Source organism: Callithrix jacchus, chromosome 5 (genome assembly GCF_049354715.1).
Source record: "Callithrix jacchus isolate 240 chromosome 5, calJac240_pri, whole genome shotgun sequence".
NCBI classification, from domain to species: domain Eukaryota; kingdom Metazoa; phylum Chordata; class Mammalia; order Primates; family Cebidae; genus Callithrix; species Callithrix jacchus.
The window spans coordinates 129,911,029-129,929,099 of record NC_133506.1 but is presented as its reverse complement, the minus strand read 5'-3'; the positions used below and the strand labels follow the sequence as shown (position 1 = coordinate 129,929,099).

Below are 18,071 nucleotides of genomic sequence, written 5' to 3'. Positions count from 1 at the left end.
AATCCTGGGTTCTGGCATGGGAGCCGTTGCTATGGGGATCTCACCCACCGATTAAAAACTTTGTCGGTGGGTTCGGTGGAGGATGAATGTGAGGAACGGGAGGGGGGTGCATGGCGGGGGCAGCTCACTGCTCCGGGGCTGGATCCAGAGGATCCTCTGATCCTCTCGTGGGGGAGAGGTTTGGAAGCTGGCGCGGAGGAAGTCAGAAAGTGGATGTGTGAGTTTCCTGAGGCTGCTTTTAAAAAGTACCACACATTGGTGGCTCAAAACAACACAAATGTATTTCTCCACAATTCGGGAGGCCAGAAGTCGAAATTCAAGTTGTCAGCACAGTTATCTTATAAGGGAGGATCCCTTCCCAGGCTTCTCTTCCGGGCTTCTCTTCCCCGCTTCACAGTCCTTGGTGCAGTTTGGCTCCCAGACGCCCCTCCCTCCAGCTCCTGCCTGTCTGTGGCCTTCTCCTCTGTATCTCTGTGTCTGCCTCTGTCTGTGGCCTTCCCCTCTGTATCTCTGTGTCTGTTTCTTTTCTGTCCCATATGAGAACACTCTTCAGTGGATTTAGGGCCTTCCCTAAGTCAAGGATGACTCAAGATTGCTTTTTCTTTTTTTTTGAGATGGAGTCTTGCTCTGTCATCAGGCTGGAGGACAGCACAGCTCACTGCAATCCTGACTCCCTAGTTCAGGCAATTCTCCTGCCTCAGCCTCCTGAGTAGCTGGGATTACAGGCACACATCACCATGCCCAGCTAATTTTTGTATTTTTAGTAGAGATGGGGTTTCACCATGTTGGCTAGGATGGTCTTGATCTCCTGGCCTTGTGATCTGCCCGCTTCGGCCTCCCAAAGTGCTGGGATTACAGTGTAAGCCACTATGCTCAGCCCTTTTTTTGGGCGGGGGAGGGGAGAGGTGGAGATAGGGTCTGGCTTTGTCGCCCAGGCTGGAGTGCAGTGGTGTGATCTCGGCTCACTGCAGCCTCTGCCTCCTGGGTTCAAGCAATCCTCCCACCTCAGCCTCCCGAGAAGCTGGGACCACAGGCACATACCACCACGGCTAATTGTATTCTTTGTAGAGATGGGGTTTCACCATGTTGCCCAGGCTTATCTTGAACTCATAGACTCAATCCGCCCGCCTCAGCCTCCCAAAGTGCTGAGATTACAGGCCTGAGACATCACACCCAGGCCTCATCTCAAGGTCTCAATTACCTCTGCAAAAGCCCTTTCCCCAAATAAGGTCAATAGGGTCCCCTTTACAGATTCCAGGAATTTGAGACTTGGACATACCTTTGTGGATGTCACTGTCCAACCCATTCCAGTGGGAAACTCATAGTCGCTTTGCTGCCTTGCGTCCAACATGCCAGCCCGTGAGCATCAGGATCAGGGTGGATTCTGCTAGAAATTTGCCTTTGCATGAGCAGAGCACCCCATCTGTCGCTCTGGAGGTCATGCCTTGGAGTGAATGGTTCAACACACTTCTCTGCAACCAGGCTGGCTGAATTAGGGCCTCGGCTCTGCCACTGACTAGCTGTGAGATTTGGGGAAGGAATGGAAACCTCTGTGTGCCTCAGTTTCCTAAGCTGCAAAATGAATGATAATCATTCCTTCCTGTAACCTTCAAAGCCCTTCGCACAGTGCTTGGCACTCAGGATTGATTGCATAAATGTTGTATTTCTGCTAACCAGGCCCTGGCTCCCAGCCCACTCCTGTGGAGAGAAGCTCTTTACTCTGTCCTCCACAGGGAACCCTACAGAAAGCTTCCCACCTGCAGTAGCTTTGTGCCCCAGCATGCTTCAAATGGGTGTCAGGTGGGTGGAGACCTTGACCCCCTCAGCCCCTGGGAGCCTGAAGCTCTGGGTCCACCTCCATTGCGGGCAGCTTCTCTTGTTTACCTGGGTGTGCCATCCCAGCCTTCTCATTTCATCATTTCACCATGTTCGCAGAGGAAAACCCCTTGTTTCTGGCAACATGAGAAAATGAAGGACAAGCCAGTGAGTTTTGCCTTGAAGTTCACCTTTTTTTCAAGCTGCAAGGATGATCTTTTGCTCCGATTGCTGGCTTTCTTCCATTTTTAGCATAGAGTGTGTTCTGCCTTCGATACAGAATAGTGACGATGGGCAAGCCACCACTTCATTGCTTGCTTGTGTTTCAACGTCCTTAGGTGGCGAAGCAGAAAGTTGGAATCCTTATGTCAGCTCCAGATGACTGGAAATGTTCCTGATCTGTGAAACCTCAAAGTCTGGGAACCGCTGCCTTGGAATTTATGAAACATTTTCAGACACATAATCTTACTCATTTCCCATCTGACAGGTAATGACAGATAATGAGGTTCCAGGATATTTTTTGACTTGGCTGAGGCCACGTGGCTAGGAAATAGCGAAGGCAGGGTTTCCCATTGAAAGCCGTGCCTACTTACCAGGAGGAATGACTGAGCCTCTTTTTTCTAGCACAGGAATCTCACAAGTCCCCTACTCCAGAGCAGCCATCAGTCTAAAATGGGTCTGTCTTCTCCTCCTGTAGGAGTTCAGTGTGTGCTGTTCTCAAAGAACCCCCTCTCCAGCACCCCTTAGGTGCTGTGGATACCTCTGAAACAGGACCTCAGACTCACGTTGGACTGTTGATTCCAATCATAGGGTCAGCCTCTTTGACAGCATTACAGGAAGGCTTCGAGGTGTCTCCTTGTGACCATGTTGTGAATGAACCATCCCCGGCATCTCACCTTGCAGGTGAGGAGGCTGCATCCTGACCATGGTAAATCCTAGCTGCCTCTGTGGGTTTGGAGGTCTGGTTCATTCTGTTCATGTGGGATGGTGGGATTCAGCAAAAATGTGAGAGTTGGGCTGTGAGATCTTGAAGGTCAGCTCATCAGGAACTCATTTTGTGCATACATATTGGCACCTGCTATGCAGTAAGCAGCATTTTAGGCACTTGGGATACATCAGTGAATAAAATGGATGAATATCCCTGCCCTCCTAGAGCTGACATTCTAGGAAAGAAGGAAGGTGAATAATCAGCAGTAGACCAATAATTAAGGAAATTAAATCATAGGTTGGTAGATGGTAAGTGCTATAGAAAAGAGGAAAAGTGGTGGGGAAGCTGGGAGTGTCAGGAGAGGGTAAAGTGGGTCACAGCTTACAATGGACTGGCCAGAGAGTCTGTGAGTTTCTGTTTCTCACCAAAGCATCCAACAGATTCTTTAAGATAAGACATAGCAAGTAGCACCCCATACCCCCAGCCCGGTGCAGTCAGTGGTTCTTTGCTCTGATGGAGGAATCTGCCTGACTCTGTAGCTACATTGGCAGCTTCAGCTGGTCCCATTAAGAGCTTGTAAGCCAGATGGTCTATTTGAGGTGTCCCAAATTGTGGCAGAGAGGCTGTGTCAACCTGTCGCTGGGTACAGGCTGTCCCCGGGGAGGCGGTGTGACCTTCAGCATCAGCAGCCAACACTCCCAGCAACTGGAGAATGGCTGTGTTGGCCCTGAGAGGGCATCTGGGCAGCACACCACAGCAGCCAAAACAGGGAAGAAGAGCCGTGGAGTGTGGTACTGCACACGAAGTCCTTAGCAAATTGCTCGGCCCGTGAGGATGCTCACCAGCATGATGGGCGGTTTTCTGAAAGGAAGTGCTCCCTCCTCCACGAAACATTTCCTTGACTGGACTTCCAGGACCGCACAGACTCCTGTTTCCCTCCCACCTCCCTGGCCACTGTTGCTGACTCCTCTAAATGCAGAGGTGCCTCAGGACTCAGTCCTTGGAGTGCTTGTCCCCGCCAGCTGTACACACACTCATCCATTCTCGTGCCTTTAAATACCATTTATAAGCTGAAGACACTTAAATTTTTATCTCTTCCTTGAACCTTGCATTGAACTCCAGACTCATATATCTAAACTGCCTACTAGATATCTCCACTTACGTGTCTAATAGCCTGTGGAGGCTGTAAAATTGCTCCACTCATACCTCCTGTTAAGGGGACCATGGTGACCGACACCTCACTGCTGCCCCACTGGGCCTGCCCCTGTGGCATGCTGATGCCACACATGATGTGGGCTTCTCCCAGCCAACAGCTGAGCAGGTGGGATGGGGTTAGAGGGGGCGATGCCAGGGCAGGCCCACACTTGTGGGATGTTGGATACCCCACAGGAGGCTTTGGCTCAAGGACTTCCCATCAGCTTGAATGAATGCTCTGGGAGCTGTGCTGCAGTTGGAAGCTATTTCTCCCAGGCCTCCTTCCATCCCCCTCTTCTTTCATGGGGGCCAGGCCTGCATGGCAGTCTGCCAGCTTCTACTTCCTCCCCTTTGTCCTTCACAGCCTTTCCCCCCAGTAAGTATCCAGTCCTGTCTTGGCATCCGCCTCTTGGGACATCCAAACCAACACAGTGGCATCTCAAATTTCACATACCCAACACTGAATTAACCAGCAACTCCTTCCCCTAGAAATGCCAGCCTCTCCCCTAGCCTTCCTCAGTCTCATGAGTGGCAGTGCTATCTTTTCATCACTCAGATCATCCACAAACCTCCTCTCTCATCCCTTACCTGGCCCAGCAGCAGATCCTGTTGGTGCTCAGTTCAGAGACCATCCAGTGTCTGACTGTATCCCACCCTCCGCTGCTCCAGCCCAGGCTCCCATCTGCTCCTACCTGTATCGTAGAAGGAGGTCCTCCTGCTAGCTCTCTTCTCTCCTCCTTGCCCTGCCCTTCTCACAAGCTGTTCTCAGCAAGCAGCCCAATGGCCCCTTCAGAATGTCAGAATTCCCACTGCCCTGCCTTTGGGCTCCTGTGTCACTAGGTGTAAAAGCCAAAATCCACCTGGTGGCCCACAAGGCTCCTCCCAACTCCTCCCTGTCCTCTCCTCCTCCTCCCACTAAGCCATGTCTCCTTTCCTGCTCTTGCTCAGTACCTTGGAACTTGCTGTTCCTGCTCTCAAGAGCCTCCCACCCTTACCCGCCTGCCCATCCCCCAGTTGGCTCCTCTCCCCAAGGCTGTGCGCAGCCACTGCCTTCTCAGGCTTTCCCTGACCAGCCCAACCTGGCATGCCTCGCTTCCCTTCCTAGGCAAACTCTGAGATGTATTTTGCTCTTGGACTTTGTTGGTCTGATTCCTGCCATGAGCACGGACTCTCCGTGGAGGCAGAATGCTGGTCGCTGTTTCTATCCTCATGACTGCACTTGCCCAGGGCACAGCAGGTGCTCAAAAAATTTTGTTAAATGAATGGAGAGGGAAGTCTCCAAAAAAAACCTGACTTATAAAAATATTTGACAAATATTGGCCTTATAAAATTTTGTTAGTTTTTATTTCATAAAATTCAGGAACTTGTGGAGCAGAAACAAAAATAGCTGGTGATCCCACTGTTTTGATGCCGCTTATTGATATTTGAATAGAGGTAAAAATAAATATGATATGATGACAGAAAATCCCATCAGGTCTCAAAAGGCATGGAATGAAAAGCGAGAACCTTCTACTAGGACCTCCCACACCACCCAAGAGTGCCATTTTCTCAGGGGCTAAGAAGGGGCCCCTCCAATGGGGCAGGTGTGGCCAGGAGCAGCTGGGAGTCAGCTGTGGGTGGTGATGGGATTCTATGACATTGACATCCTATGGTTTCATTTGTCTGCTTAGAACCCCTTAGGTAAGTGGGCCCCAACCTTTTTGGCACCAGTGACTAGTTTCATGGAAGACAATTTTTCCATGGGTGGGATGGGGTGGGGTGGTCTCAGGATGAAACTGTTCCATCTCAGATCATCAGGCATTAGATTCTTACCAAGAGTGCCCAACCTAGAACCCTTGCATTGCACGGTTCATAATAGGGATTGTGTTCCTATGATAATCTTTTTTTTTGAGACAGAGTCTTGCTCTGTCTGTCACCCAGGCTGTAGTGCAGTGGTGCAATCTCGGCTCAATCTAATCTCCACCTCCCAGGTTCAAGCAATTCTCGTGCCTCAGCTTCCCAAGTAGCTTGGATTACAGGCACCTACCACTATGCCCAGCTAATTTTTGTATTTATAGGAGAGACAGGGTTTCACCATGTTGGCCTGGCTGGTCTTGAACTCCTGACCTCAAGTGATCCACCTGCCTCGGCCTCCCAAAGTGCTGGGATTACAGGTCTGAGCCACTGTGCCCAGCCTCCTATGAGAATCTAATGCCGTTGCTGAGCTAACAGGAGACAGAGCTTAGGTGGTAACGCTCACTCACCCACCACTTACCTCCTGTTATATGGCCGGGTTCCTAACAGGCCACGGACTGGAACCCTGGCCTTAGGGGATCCTGGTGGACTTAGGAAAAAATGCACCCTCTTTCCAGTCATTCTAAGGCACTGAAGGGTCTGATTCTTGCACACTCTCTCTACATACCAGCCTGGCGGTCTTTCCTGCCTCTGGACCCTGGCATGCTGTCTTCTCCACCTGGAAAGCCTTCTTTCTCCCCACCACTTGGCCAACTCCACTCCTCCTTCCAGCCTCAGCTTCATGAGCAGTTCTCACATTTTTGGGAGTATTGGAGTTACCTAGAAAGGCTGGTACCCAGAGTTTCCGATTCAATAGTTCTGGGCAGCCTGGAAATGTAGATTTCTAATAAGTTCCTAATGCTGCTGCTTCTGTGGCTGAGAGAACTCCACTTTGAGAGCCACTGGGTTACATGATGCTTCTTTAAGATGCAGGCTCCAGATTCCTCCCCCACCCCTTTCTAAATTCAATCCTCCTGTATCACCCTGTGCTTTTCCTTTATCCCAGTTATCACAATTTTTAATTACATGTTTATTTTTGTCTAATGACTATCTTCTAATCTAGACTAGGCCAGAGTGAACATTTTAATTTCACTCCTCTATTCTTTTTGTGTTAAACCAATAACCAAGACCAATAAACAGAGATAGTATCTCAGAAGGGAGGAAACTAACATTTACTGAACATGAGTAAATATCTTGCACTATCATTGATACTTCCAGAAGAATGATAGCCAAAAGTAGCCAGAGATTATCGAGTACCTACTATGTGCCAGGCAATGTACTTGGGCAGGATCTTTACCAGCTTTCTTCATTTCTGTATCCCCTGTGCCTGGCCAATAGCGATGCTTAATAAGTGAATTAATGAATGAAAAGAAATAATCCTCCTGCATAGAACGTCTCCTCTCCTGGATGACGAAGAGCCATTCTACTCTAGGACTTGTTTTGTAGGTCCATCTTCTATCTGGGGCAGGAGGTTGGGATCCTTCAAGATGTTGTTGAGCGTGGCTCCACCTCCACAGGAAGATTGACAAGGCCCCTGGGAACACTGAGCTCTCCCGGCCTCGTGCAGAGATAGAAAGCCGAGCAAGACAGACACCTTCCCCTCCGCTGCCTGTTATATAAAATAAGAAGAAAGAAAGAATGGGGGGAAATTCATAGGCTGGTCTAATTCCGTTAAATACAAAGCAGAAAATAACAAGAAGATCAAAGGAAGGCCAAAAGGAAGGAGACAGAAAAATAAAAGGAGGGGGACGGAGAGCCTGGAAGGGAGGAAGTAGAGAAAGAAAAAGAAGCGGGGGAGGATGTCCACTGAAAATTGGCTGTCCTCTTTCTAGGTGCCTGTGGGCTACCTGCCAAATCAATTGATTACATCTGTAGGCAGAGTTGCCTTTTTATTTCACACCAATTTTCACGGGCAGCGTAAGATAAAAATGGAAGAGATGAAGTGAATGGGAAAAGATGATTGAATGTTGATGTAAAAAGGGAAGGTGCGAGGAAGGGGGGTGCTGGACATGCAGTTACAAGAGCTTGCTGCAGAGGGGATTTTGAATCATGTGCCCCCCACCCCTTTATTCTTTTCTTTCCTTTATATGCTCTTTGAAAACCTGTCTCCTATTCCCGGTGACCCGTTTGCCACAACCCACCTTGGCAAAAGCCATGGATACACCCCCAGGCCTCCAGGAAGCAGTGTGGCCCCAGAGAGCTTGGCAAGGAATGTATGTAGGCGGCAAAGGGCAGCTGATCACTCACTGCATGGCCTTAACTCAGTCTCTCCTACTCCCGAAGCCTCAGTTTCCCCACCTGGGGTGTGGTGATAATCATCCACTTGGCTGTGATACTGGGGAGTGCTAACAGGTGAGAAGTCTGAGATGTGCTTTGCAAAAATCAGGAACTATATGCAGGCTCCATAATCCCAGCAAACAAAAATCAAATCCTGCAAATGCAAAGCAATGGCCCGCTGTGGGAGGGTATGTCCCATAGTGGGCTGTCCTGGTCCACACTGGTGGGCTGTTGGAGGCTCAGTTCACTGCTATCTCCCTGGAAGAGTCCTCCATGTACCTGGGCATCCGAGCTGTGTCTTCATAGGCCAGTGGCTGGCTATGAGGGTCTGTTTCCTAGGAAGCCTTTGGTTTAGGCCTACCATCAGGGGATTGGGGAACAGGTTCCTGCTAAAAATCCCTTCTGCAAAGAGCTTGCCTCCCAGGTCCTGATACTGTTCCCCACAATGACATGGGCAGAGGGGGATCTGGGGAATTGCCTCTCCCAGCTTCCCAGGTACCATCCCAAAGCCACCAGAAACACGACCCTCTCTGCTGATACAAGCAGGGTTGAAGGGAGAAAGGGTTGGCTTGCTGGCTCATGTGTCATTTCAATGAGCGGGTGTTTGACATTCTTTCCATGCTGGATCAGATCAACCTAATCCGAGGTCTTCATCTGTGTTGCAAAAAGGGCAAAGCAGGATGCCACTGACCACACAGGCACCTGCTTCTTTCTCCTGGCAGGTCTGGGCTACCAGCATGGCAGGTGGTGCCCAAAGGCAGACTATGCTTCCTTGGGGGAGAGAGCCAACAGATGCCTCTGCTGCCCATCATGGGGCTGTAACTGCTCTGGACGGGGAGCTGAGCATCCCTGGGGGTTCTTTAGAATGATCATGACACAGAGGAGAGAAATGAGGCCCAGTGAGGGACGTGATTCATCCCAGGACTCAGAGTAGGCAGAAGCAGAGGCAGAGGCAGAGGGGCGGCTGGGATTTGGCCATGTATTGGCTGTCTTTTATCCAGGTGCTTTCCATGTCTGCCAGCATCTGTGAGGATGTTTGTGCGCACATGCTTTTGTGCATGCTCGTGCATGCATGTGTGTGCAGGGAGGAGCAGAGGATATGTACAGGGCACCCTTTGGAAGCAAGCCACATGGAGAGGCCTGGATTTCCCAGCTGAGGGCTCTTGCAACAGGAGGCAGAAGTGATAAGTGCATTTGCCTTGTAAACTCAGGGCATGCCCTGCCTGGGTAAAGCATATCAGGAATTGTGTCACATACCAGATGACTCCTGCTCGTATTTCCTCTTTATGGCCACCTGTGCTGGGCACTCCTGGGCCCCCTATGAGATCCCCATGCACAGAGTCCATCATACCTGCTGGGCTGGCCAGCTCCCAGGCCCCCATCTGCCCTCCCTGAGGAACATGGGGCCTAGGAGGGATCTGCTTCATCTTCCTGTCTGTCCCGACACCCACATGGTTCCTCACTCGGTGCTCTGCAAATGGGAGGTGCCCAGCGAGAAGGGCCCACAGGAGAAGCCAGGCTACTATGTCAGGAGGCCTTTTCTTGCACATGTGGAGAAGACAGCTAGAATGGGTGCCACCCCCAAATATCACCTGCCACATGTCATCAGACTTTCTTTATCACCATCAAAGTCCCTGGGGTGAGAAGAGGGTGGGGGGCACCCTCCTTTCATCTGACACCTTGAAGCAGAGATTTGTTCCTACCAAAAAGAGAACTGGACACAGATGTGAAAGGAAGTTGGGGCCCCCAGGTCTACTCCCATGGATGAGCAAGTGTTTCCCAAATGTGGCATTCCCTGTGGGTGGCCTGCCCTTCCTTCCTTGACCCACCCAGAGGATACCCCAGCTGTGGTGGACAGTTCATGCACACACAAAGGCTCTGCACCCCAGCAACCACTGCTCTTTGCTTTTAGGGGTTCTTTGGTCATGGAAGGGGCTTAGCCCTGCAGGGCAGGCTGGAAGTGCTGGGAGTGAGTGAACTCCCTAAGTGGGGCTCTCAGCTCTGAGGGACAGGGGCTCCTAGAGAAATGGCCTGGCTTCCTGATGAGTTCTACAGCCCCTCAGAATCCTGGAGGGGTTAGGTCCCCATTACAGACAAGGGAACCCTGCTCCTTGGCACATCTGTAATTGGCTTTCCTCTTCCTCTTCTTACTTCTCCCCTTCCTCACAGTGCTTCCTGTGACCACCTCCCAGATAAACCCCATCCTTGTTGGGGGGCCTGTTTTTAGGCAAACCCCAACTAAGGCAGGAAGCTCCCCACACTATAGTGGAGGGAGCCAGGATGCCAAGCACTGGGTGCCCCAGCTCTCTGGCTCACCAGCCACGAGGTGCCAGGCACGTCCCTTGACTTCTCCAAGCCTGTTTCCATGTTTGTAACATGAGGGTTAATGCGCCACCATTCTGAGTCTGCCTCTTAAATGCTGTAGGAATTAAATTCATTCAGGATTGCCACCGGTCAGAAGCACAGGCTATATGCTATAGATCTGGATTACAAGATTAAAGATCAATACAGCATTGTACAGCAGCAAGTGTTAAATTGGGTGACAAATGCTAAACAGAGCTTGGAGTGAGACAAAGGAAGGATATAGTCGAAGAAGGTTTCCTGGAAGAGGTAAGGATTGAGTTGGCCTTAAAGGAGGGGTGGGTCCAGGTAGGTTGGGGCCCAAGGCTCGAGGGGAGAGCTTGGGAAGAGGCCTCTGGAGGCAGCCTGCAAGGGTGTGGGAGCTCCTCTACCTATCAGGGAATCTTTTCAATCCTGGCCAATGGCAGTGGGCCATGTATTGTGCCACATGGGAGGTGTTGGGGCTGTAGTAATGTTTCTGTTTTCATGACTGTCTATAATTTTCTATGAAAAAGGGGTAGTGGGAGTGTATGGATAGTTTAAAGAGACACTGTCCACCTTTTACCTTCTCAACTCATCGCGTATTATCCCTTTTCTGTCCCTTTCCACCCCATTCCCATTTTACCCTCCCATCTCATCCCATTGTGTGCCTTTCCTTCCCTTTCCTCTCCTCCCACCCTGTCCCATGTCACTCTGTCCCTTCCCTTCTGTCTCCTCCCCTAGCACCCATTCCATCTTGTTCTGCCTCATCCCATCCCATCCCATCCCATCCCATCCCATCCCATCCCATCCCATCCCATCCCATCCCATTTCATCCCATTCCCATCCCATTTCATCCCATCCCATCCCATTTCATCCCATTCCCATCCCATTTCATCCCATCCCATCCCATCCCATCCCATCCCATCCCATCCCATCCCATCCCATCCCATCCCATCCCATCCCATTCCATTCCATTTCATTCCATCCCATCCCATCCCATCTCTCCTGTGTGAGAAGGGGTTCTTGGCACATGAGGAGTCTGGAAAGATCTTTCCCCTTTATTTGGCCAGGGTGAGGGGAGCTGCAGCTGAGACTGTGGCCATTAAGAACCACCTCCGAGGTTGTGGACCTGAAGTGACAAATGGTCTGAGGGGCTCTGACTGAGGAAGCAGCTTAGACACTATTATTTCTAGAAGGAATAGATCTTTGCCTCTGTGGCCTGAGCAGGGAATCTCTGGGAAAGCTGCTCTGCTTTGCCTGGTGAGCTGCAGGCCAGCCCCCACAGTGCAGCCACCATCCACAGGGAACTAGGACTCTTGCCTGTTTTGAGCTGAACTCGTTCCATCTCTTTTGACTTTGACTTCCTGGTCACGGTGAGAGGCACCTCATAGTGTGGCTGAGAGCACAGATTTTGGAGCCGAGCAACTGGGCTAAACCCCCAGCTCTGCCACCCACCTGCACTGGAACCTCAGAATGTCTCTGAAGCACTCCCTGCCTCAGTTTCCCCCACTTGCAAAGTGAGTATAACAGTGTATCTCTTTGGGTTGTTGTGGGGATTAGATGTGCTACCATACGCAGTGCATTTAGAAGAGTACTTGAAACACAGTGAGCTCTGTCATTGTTAGCTGCTGTCTTATCATCATCATCAATCATCAATCACTTATCCTTATAGGAAACGGAGGACCTGGCATTCCCACATCTTCCCTCTCTCTGTACCTCTTCTCTCCTCCCTCCTTCCCCCTTCCCCTCTGTATTCGTTCTCTCAGAGGAGGCTGAGGCTGGGAGGTCTGATATTGCTGGTTAATGGCTTATAGATCGTTGACGCGTCAGGCCTGATGGAAGCGTCTGTTAGGGTTGGCATTGGGAGCTCGAGTCAAATGGCCCGAGACAGATTCATGGCTGTCTTCCAGGCCATGCCAGGAAAACACTCCCAAAAGGATACAAGGCTCTCACAAGTGTGGAAAACTTAGAGCGATGGAGGGGGCCTTCCTGGGAGGCTGCAACCCTCTGACTATGCTGCAGGGCCCCAGAGCCCCATCTACAATGTGGGGAACCTTCCAGAAGTCAGAGTGGAAGTGTGAGTATAAACAAAGTGTGAGCAAAGGACAGATGTCCAGATTCGCTCAGAAACAAGTTCAGGAAGACCTGACTAATGAGCACTAATTTAGAAAGAGACCAGATTGACCTGGTAACAAATTGTGAATTATGGAATTTTTTTTTTGAGACAGTTTTGCTCTTGTTGCCCAGACCCAGGCTGGGGTGCAGTGGTGTGATCTCAGCTCACTGCAACCTCTGCCTCCTGGGTTCAAGCAATTCTCCTGCCTCAGCCTCCCAAGTAGCTGGGATTACAGACATGTGCCACCACTCCCAGCAAATGTTGTGTTTTTAGGAGAGATGAGGTTTCACCATGTTGGTCAGCCTGTTCTTGAACTCCTGACCTCAGGTGATTCGCCCACCTCCACCTCCCAAACTCCTGACCTCAGGTGATCTGCCTGCCTCTGCCTCCCAAAGTGCTGGAATTATAGGTGTGAGCCACTGTGTGCAGTCGAATTATGAAATTTTAAAGCACAGTTTTACCATTCTCAAGTAAATAGACCTAAATAGAGCCCTACAGAAAGCACCGTGTGTGTGTGTGTGTGTGTGTGTGTGTGTGTGTATGGGAGAGAAAGAATCTTGTCCTGAAGGAATTCACAAATGGGGTGATATACAATTGTATTACTTGGCACTTAGTAAAATGAAATTACCAAAATGGCAAACCACAGGTTCTTGGGGACCCACTAGAACAAACAGATGAATGATGTATAATTACCCATTTGTGTGTTTGTATGCAAGGGGGAGCTCTGCAGGGCTGGCGTGGGGCTTCCTCTTTCCTGTAGGTTAAACACGTCTCTTTCACTCTGGTTTACACCTTGCCTGCTGCATGGCCCAACTCTCCCATTCCCTAACTTGCGCAGGTACATTTCTAGCCCTCCAAAATGGAAACCTGGTTTGTTCTTCAGTGAACAAAGGGGCTCTTGCTGGATATGTTTGTGGCCCTGGAGTTGAAATCCATCTTCTTGACCTTGGAGGCCAGTTTTTCCCAACTCAGGGAAAATTGCTAAGAGCTCAGCGGTAGGTTCAGTGTCTTTTTGGAGTTTTCAAAGTTAGGATACTCCTCTCTCTCGGACTCTTTAAGAACCTTCCAGCATCCACCTCCAAGGGGGAGGTCTGGCATTTCCATCTCCTTGGCTGGCAAATTGTAAATTTGGATACGAGCAGAAAATATAGTGACATCAAGGTTATGTGGTCCACAGCTGACAAGATGGATAGCCCTCAGCTAGGCAGCATTTCCCAGCTTCTTCTTGGCTTGCACTCTCTCCACCTCTCTTTCTTTTAACCTTTTTTTAAAGAAAACATTTTTAGAGACTTTAATAACTGGAAGGATGCTGTAAGGCGGGCAGGGAAATCGATCATTTTTATTCGGTTGTGCGCGATAAAATGTAAGTTTGGGCAATAAATCTTCTTACCTTGAGGGGAAAGAACAGTGCGCCTGGCTGTTAATGTGACTCTCTTTTTGGAAATTTTAATGAAGGAATCCCCCTCCCCACTGCAGAGTAATTCATAGCCGTGGACAGGGTGGGATTGGGGCGGGAATTCACCCTTTCCTCCAATCCAGGCAACTGCTGGTTCCGTCTCTCTCCATATCTGCATGTATTCGCCATCTATTATTTCCAATCAGTGTCTCACCAAAACACATATAAAGCTCCCACTGTGTGCAAGACACCATGCCTAGCACCAAGGAGGGCGGATGCTGAGGAATATTTCAGAGTCCTGAGATATTCAGGGTAAGTTGTCCACAAGAGGGCTCCTTGTCAGGCCCTGCCTGTGAGCACCCCAGACGCTTCTCCACTAGTCTTGGCCACAGCTATATCCCCCCTACCAGAACGTGGCAAGAGATGAGGCACGTGGCTCATGTTGGCTATAGGACTCCATTTTGGGTATCAGATATGTTGACAGCACTCTGGGTTTTTGTTCCTGGTACCCTAGAAAGGAAAGGCAGGGCTGCAGTCTCAGCCAGCTCTGGCTTCCATAACAGAATGGCATAGATGTTTATCTCTCACAATTCTGGAAGCTGGAAGTCCGAGATCAAGGTACCAGCTGATGTGGTTCCTGGTGAGGCCTCCCTTGCTGGCTTGCAGACTGCCACCTTCTTGCTGTGTCCTCCCATGGCAAGGAGGGAGTGAGAGAAAGTGAGAGTGCACTGTGCTCTCTAGTCTTTTTCTTTCTCTTATAAGACCATTAATCCCATCATAGAGGATTAATGGCCCTACCCTGTGACTTCGTCTAGCCCTAATCTCCTCCCAAAGTCCCCATATCTAAATACCATCATCCCATTGGGGTGATAGGGCTTCAGTGTCTAAATTTTGGGGGACACACATCAGTCCGTAACAGACCTGTGCTGTGGAGGTCATTTCCTCTTTCTTCTTCTTGTGGGGGGTTGAGTGGGGTGGAGTTGGAAAGTGTGATGTATGGTGTGGGGAGAGGACAGGAAGTGACCTCTGCTGCCAAGTGGAGGAATGCCAACCCACCTGTTCCTGCCACATCAAGTCTGTGGGCCAGAGTGCAGGAGGGTTCAGGCCGCTGGTACCTCCTTCATCCTTACCCTAGCATTCCTTTGTCAGGTCCTAATCCTAAACCTCCATCAGCTCCCTGCTTACTGGACCCCTCCCACAGCCACACCCCTCTCCTGCTATGGCTCACCAGTGATATGGACATTGCCATCAATAAGCTGCCTTAAACATCGTGGTGCACACGCTGCTCTGCAAACAAAGACAGGGCATCCAATTATTCCCAAAACAACTTGTTTCTGTTTGCTTATCTGAGGTGGACTGTTTGCCCCTGACATCCCTTATTGATCAATTTGAACTTTTCTCCTTCAAGTCCAACATGATTTAAAATTTGGGGCTAGGAAAAGTCACCTGGGCAGTGGGCCCCCCTGGGACCAGGCCCTGTGCACCCATAATCTATTTAATGCTCTATGTGGTTGGTATCATGATTTCTATCTAAAAGGCAAAAAAAATTGGGGCTGGGGGAAGGTGAGTATTTATCTTTTTTTTTTTCTTTTTGAGACGGGGTTTCGCTTTTGTTCCCAGGCTGGAGTGCAATGGTGCGATCTCGGCTCACTGCAACCTCCACCTCCTGGGTTCAGGCAATTCTCTTGCCTCAGCCTCCTGAGTAGCTGGGATTACAGGCATACGCCACCGTGCCCAGCTAATTTTTTGTATTTTTAGTAGAGACGGGGTTTCACCATGTTGACCAGGATGGTCTCGATCTCTTGACCTCGTGATCCACCCACCTCAGCCTCCCAAAGGGCTGGGATTATAGGTGTGAGCCACCGTGCCTGGCCCGGCGAGTATTAATCCAAATCTCCCAACTTATAAGTGGTGGTTTGTATGTCCCAAAGACTGGCCCCTTTCTAATACGTTGAGTTGCTTCCTGGTTAGGCACCCAGTCTTTGGCTGTCACCCAAATTCAGAACTGCAATCAGACAACAAACGCCAGAGAATACAAAGGACTGATTGTGACTCTGTGTGGGGAACAAGGGCACCAAGCTGCGCCGACAATTTGATGGTGGGTCAGCATGACATCTTGGAAGTAATAGCAGCTGATTATATTCTTCAAATCGACACGTGTTCTTAAAGATTGTTGAATCGGATGTGAGTCAGGAGCATTAGGCAAAAGTGTGACACATTTATATTTGATGAATGTGGAAAATTTCTCCCGTGGAAAGAAAGTGAGTATTCATACTTGAGGTCTCGGTGCATACGTTGTAGTACATTTATACCAGGTGATATTATACACTATTGAAAACAACTAGAGCAATGCTGGAGGACTTAGAGACCGTTCCTCAAGGTGCTGAGTGAGGAAAACAAAATACAAGAAACTGAATATCATTCAGCAAAACAAATAGTGACAAAAGGCTGGCTATACATGTGTAAGTGTATGTATGTGTATAAGTGAATGCATGTGGGTATATATAAAAGGTTGCATACATACACGTATACTACATGTAGTGTGTGTATATATTTATAAAGGATATGATCATGAGGAAAAATGTGGATAGACCCCTACTAGGATATTAGCATGAACTTCTAGTGGTTATGGGTGGAGGACAGAGGAGAGGTATCAAGGAAAGTCAAACTAACAAGAAAAAAGAAAACTAAGAGTCTGCACACATACACACAAGTCAGGTAATGACATTTATGCATTGATAAAAAGGTATAGGTATTCATATAAATGAATTCAATGAAAAGTGAAGTTATTTTCCTACAGCAACGGTGCACTTATCCCAGAGATCTGCATGAAGGCATGACAGTGAACAGGTCTCCACAGACCCAGAAGGTACAGTATGGAGTCTGGGGACAGCTATTAGAAGCCACATCACAGGCTCCCCAGCTCCCTGCAATGGGAAGGGTTTGTTAATTCCTTGACTTTACTGCTGGCACAGGAAGAGGGGTACCTGTATGATTTGGGGGTCTTCCCCAGCTGCTGCCTCAGAGGCCCCACCTGGCTCATGGGTAAATGAAACTCTTTTCTACTTCTGCTCATATTAGGGTAACCATCACACTGATCATTTCAGGCCAGGCACAGTGGCTTGAGCCTGTAATCCCAGCACTTTGGGAGGCCGAGGTGGGTGGATCACAAGCTCAAGAGATCGAGACCATCCTGGTCAACACGGTGAAACCCCATCTCTACTAAAAAATATACAAAAAATTAGCTGGGCATGGTGGTGCATGCCTGTAATCCCAGCTACTCAGGAGGCTGAGGCAGGAGAATTGCCTGAACCCAGGAGGCGGAGGTTGCCGTGAGCCGAGATTGCGCCATTGCACTTCAGCCTAGGTAACAAGCGTGAAACTCCGTCTCAAAAAAACAAAAAAAAAAAACCACACAAAAAACAACAAAACACTGATCATTTCAACAGGGACCGCTTTGAGAGTGAAGGGCAGAACTGAATAATCCAGGTGCAAACCAGGACTGTCCCTAGCATACCTGGACGTAGGGTCACCCTAGCTATAGCTCTAAATGGGGGTCTACATTATACATTTCACCATCTTCTCCATGCAAATGTGAGTACTAATTGATCCAGAACCCTGTAATTGTAACTGGAGCCCATCAGGACTGAAATTACTCTTAATTATCATCCCACCCCAGGAGGGAGGGGCCTTTTCCCTCCAGGTTACAGAGACACATGGTGAAACCAAGGGGGATGGATGTGTGGCTTCCACGGGGCCCTTCTTAACCACAAATTCAATGCTCTGGGCTGAGCAGGGCTGGGATTCCTGCACATGCTCTGTGTGGTTGGCCTGACCTATAAGAGACTGAATAATGACCAGGCAAGCTGCTAGAGCACTTTGTAGCTGACGTGTTCGGCATCACCAGCTTGGATTCCTAAATGGGTACATGCTGATTAATCTACAGATTAGGTTGATGAACCCTCAACTTAGCTGTCTCAAAGATTTGTATTTCTCCTCAGTGCCCTTCTCCCCGAGCACCCCAAGAAGCCTTAGTTAATTCAAGGGATCTACAAAGAGGCTGGTGTTTGGACCAGGACAGAGAGAAAGATAGGAGAGGGGGGAAAGATTATTTTTTCCCAAACTATTAATAACTGCTAATCTCAAATGCCATAATTTAGGGCTAGGCAGCATTTTTCATGGCTAGCAGGGGAAGGCTATTTTAAATGGCCTTAAGAATACAACTAAAATGAAGGTAGCAGACTGCAGAG

The 18,071-nt window shown here is 49.3% G+C and overlaps 2 long non-coding RNA genes across 4 annotated transcripts in view; both read left to right on the top strand.

Annotated features, from left to right (window-relative positions):
- The window catches only part of LOC144582883 (uncharacterized), a 105,469-nt gene that overhangs the window by 64,997 nt on the left and 22,401 nt on the right, over positions 1-18,071 (top strand). The gene's annotated exons all lie outside the window — the stretch shown is intronic.
- LOC118153868 (uncharacterized) lies at positions 78-10,406 on the top strand. Of its 2 annotated transcripts, none has more exons than XR_004743530.3 (4): positions 78-217; positions 2,154-2,302; positions 2,626-2,743; positions 7,157-10,406. It is a non-coding gene; the product is annotated as an uncharacterized LOC118153868 (long non-coding RNA). The 2 variants fall into 2 exon arrangements; XR_013536406.1 differs by lacking the exon at positions 7,157-10,406 and adding an exon at positions 3,393-5,679.